Consider the following 4,590-nt stretch of genomic DNA (forward strand, 5'->3'; position numbering starts at 1 on the left):
AAGAAATATATATATATATATAATTGAAGTGACAGCATGCACACACACACATATGTACATGTGCTGTACTCCGTCACTCAGTGGTGTCCAACTCTTTGCAACTCCATGGACTGTAGCCCACACGGCTTCTCTGTCCATAGGATTCTCCAGGCAAGAATACTGAAGTGGGTTGCCATTTCCTCCTCTCAGGGATCTTCCTGACCCAGGGACCCAACCCAGGTCTCCTGCAGTACAGGCAGATTCTTTACCACTATGCTACCTGGGAAGTCTTGATAGAATTTTGATTTTCACATGCAGAGGAAAGGATTTTGCTTCTAATGGAAAATTGGGGAATAAACTGGTGAAGGTAGCACTCAGAAGACAAAAATAAATTTAAAAGCTGTACATTTAATGAGTGAAACACACACACACACACACACACACACACATTTGGGAAGGAATGTCTGGACCACATCCCACTGAACCATTACATTATGGCCAGTGGGAGAGCTAGCATTTAGATTCAGCAGTCTTGCTCTTGACTTCTGATCCCAGCGTACTGACAAGAAATTTAGAACTTTTCTTTGAACCATCCGAATCTTAGTTTTATATTCTATAAGAGGTGATGTTAATACCTGTCTCAAAAGAATGCTGTGAAGATTAATTTAGCAGAGCTATATTCAGTTTAGAATGAAACTTGGAAAACAGAAAATATATTTGATGAAAGGAGTTATATGGAAAGTGGATCAATAACTTTTGCAAAGGTCATTCCCTCAAAAGAGCAATCTCATTTAGAAATCGCAGATTTCCCCAAGAATGGTTTAGCTGGCTGTTAACCTTTAGAAAAGATAATTAAGTAAGTAAATTACTAATAGAGTGTGTGCTAAGTCGCTTCAGTCATGTCTGACTCTTTGTGACCCTATGGACCATAACCTGCCAAACTCCTCTATCCATGGGATTCTCTAGGCAAGAATACTGGAGTGGGTTGACATGCCTTCCTCCAGGGGATCTTCTCTATCCAGGAACTGAGCCCACATTTCTGACATCTCCTGCTTTGGCAGGTGGGTTCTTTACCACTAGTATCATCCAGGAAGCCAATTAACAGAATAGAATGTAATTAAATTGGGAATTACTCATCTGAATACTGGGGAAAAATCAAGTTGTACTTGCAGTTGGCCTCTGAAGTGAGGCAAGGGGACAGCTTTGTTGGATTAATGGCTAAGGACCCTAATTAGACTGTGGGGTCTGATTCTGCTTCCTGACGGACAGTGTCAGAGTGAGTTGAATTGTAGGAGCCCCAGTTGGTGTCAGAGAATTGCTTGGTGGGATGGGGGGTTGGGGAAAGGCTGCAATCTGGGACAGAATTGTACATACTCTTTTGTATATTTGATATATCTTTTTCAGCATTACTGAAGTGTAATTTATAAGCTTATAACATATTTAAAGTGCAAAACATGATGATTTGATATATTTATACATTATGAAATGATCACAACAAATTAGCATATCCATGACCTCACATAATTACCATTTTTATTTTTGGTGTCAACACATAAGATCTGCTCTCTTAGTCTAATTTCAAGTATATAGTCAGCATTGTTAAATATAGTAACCATGCTATAATTTAGACTGCCAGGATTTATTCATCTTTTTAATGAAATTTCATACACTTTGCCCAACATTCCCCAGTTCTTTCAACCCCAGCTGCTGGTAACCACCATTCTATTCTGTGTTTCTATGAATTTGACTCTTTTTATTTTATTTTTTTTATATTCCACATATAAGGGACACCATGAACTATCTGTATGTATCTGTGTACATTTCACTATAATGCCATCCAGTTTCATTCACGTTGTTACAAATGAAGAATTCCTTCATTTTCATGGCTGTATAATGTTCCATTGTATACATGTAGCACATTTTCTTATTCATTCATTCTGTGATGGGCGCTTAGTCAGTTATTATAAGTAATGCTGCAATGAACACCATAATGCAGATGTATCTTAGAAATAGTCAATTTATTTCATTTGGATATACACCCAGAATTAGAATTTCTGGATCATATGGTATTTTCAGAACTTTCAAAATATTTTCCATAGTGGCTGAAACAATATACATTGCCACCAGAAGTGCAAAAGCATTTCCTTTACTCCATATCCTCATACACTTATCTCTTGCCCATTTTAAAATTTTGTTTTTTGAGTATAATTGTGTTACAACATTGTGTTAGTGTTTGCTGTACAACAATATAAATCAGCTATAATATACATATATCCCCTCCCTCTTGGACCTCCTTCTCACCACCACATCCTACCTGTCTAGGTCATCACAGAGCACTGAGCTGAGCTCTCTGTGTATACAGCAGCTTCCCACTTTACTTCACTTCACTTCAGTCACTCAGTCGTGTTTGACCATTTGTGACCCTATGAACCACAGCACACCAGGCCTCCCTGTCCATCACCAACTCCTGGAGTTTACCCAAACCCATGTCCATTGAGTCGATGAAGCCATCGAACCATCTCATCCTCTGTCGTCCCTTCCTCCTCCTGCCCTCAATCTTTCCCAGTATCAGGGTCTTTTCCAATGAGTCAGCTCTTCATATCAGGTGGCCAAAGTATTGGAGTTTCAGTGTCAACATCAGTCCTTCCAATGAACACCCAGGACTGGTCTTCTTTAGGATGGACTGGTTGGATCTCCTTGCAGTGCAAGGGTCTCACAAGAGTCTTCTTCAACACCACAGTTCAAAAGAATCAATTCTTCAGCACTCAGCTTTCTTTATAGTCCAACTCTCATATCCATACATGACCACTGGAAAAACCATAGCCTTGACTAGACGGATCTTTGTTGACAAAGTAATGTCTCTGCTTTTCAAAACACTGTCTAGGTTGGTCATAACTTTCCTTCCAAGGAGAAAGTGTTTTTTAATTTCATGACTGCAGTCACCATCTGGAGTGATTTTGGAGCCCAGAAAAATAAAGTCAGCCACTGTTACCACTGTTTCCCAATCTATTTCTCATGAAGTGATGGAACTGGATGCCATGATCTTAGTTTTCTGAATTTTGAGCTTTAAGCCAACTTTTTCACTCTCCACTTTCACTTTCATCAAGAGGCTCTTTAGTTTTTCTTCACTTTCTGCCATAAAGGTAGTGTCATCTGCATATCAGAGGTTATTGATACTTATCCTGGCAATCTTGATTCCAGCTTGTGCTTCATCCAGCCCAGCATTTCTCATGATGTACTCTGCATATAAGTTAAATAAGCAGGGTGACAATATATGCCTTGACATACTCCTTTTCTTATTTGGAACCAGTCTGTTTTTCCATGTCCAGTTTTAACTGTTGCTTCCTGACTACTAGTTACCTATTTAGCTTCCCACTAGTTACCTATTTTATCCACTAGTTACCTGTGTGTGCATACTAAGTTGCTTTAGGTGTGTCCAACTCTTTGCAAACCTATGAACCATAGCCTGCCAGGCTTCTCTATCCATGGGATTCTCCAGACAAGAATACTGGAGAGGGTTGCCATTTTCTTCACCAATTATTAGTGCAAATGATACTAGATAAGATTTTACTTTTTTTTTTTTTTAACAATGTGCAATATTTCACTATTTGTTGTTTTGTGCTAATCTGCAATGGCGCACAAGCCTGTGCAGCTGCGATGGCGCACAAGTGAGGCCGAGAGGAGCTACCCCATGTCTGAGGTCAGGGGCAAAAGGTCAGGAAGAGTGGCGGTGAGGAGATACCCCTCATTGAAGGTAAGGAGCAGCAGCTGCACTTTACTGGAGCAGCCATGAAGAGATACCCCACATCCAAGATAAGAGAAACACAAGTAAGACGGTAGGTGTTGCAAGAGGGTATCAGAGGGCAGACACACTGAAACCATAATCACAGAAAACTAGTCAATCTAATCACACTAGGACCACAGCTGTGTCTAACTTAATGAAACTAAGCCATGCTGTGCGGGCCACCCAAGATGGACAGGTCATGCTGGAGAGGTCTGACAGAATGTGGTCCACTGGAGAAGGGAATGGCAAACCACTTCAGTATCCTTGCCTTGATAACCCCATGAACAGTATGAAAAGGCAAAATGATAGGATACTGAAAGAGGAATTCCACAGGTCAGTAGGTGCCCAATATGCTACTGGAGATCAGTGGAGAAATAACTCCAGAAAGAATGAAGGGATAGAGCCAAAGCAAAAACAATACCCAGCTGTGGATGTGACTGATGATAGAAGCAAGGTCCAATGCTGTAAAAAGCAATATTGCATAGGAACCTGGAATGTCAGGTCCATGAATCAAGGCAAATTGGAAGTGGTCAAACAGGAGATGGCAAGAATGAACGTCAACATTCTAGGGATCAGTGAACTAAAATGCACTGGAATGGGTGCATTTAACTCAGATGACCATTATATCTATTACTGTGGGCAGGAATCCCTTAGACGATTAGCCATCATGGTCAACAAAAGAGTCTGAAATGCAGTACTTGGATGCAATCTCAAAAACTACAGAATAATCTCTGTTCATTTCCAAGGCAAATCATTCAATATCATGGTAATCCAAATCTATGCCCCAACCAGTAACGCTGAAGAAGATGAAGTTGAACGGTTCTATG

The sequence above is a fragment of the Bison bison genome, unplaced genomic scaffold (genome assembly GCF_000754665.1).
Source record: "Bison bison bison isolate TAMUID 2011002044 unplaced genomic scaffold, Bison_UMD1.0 scf7180017864129, whole genome shotgun sequence".
NCBI lineage: Eukaryota > Metazoa > Chordata > Mammalia > Artiodactyla > Bovidae > Bison > Bison bison.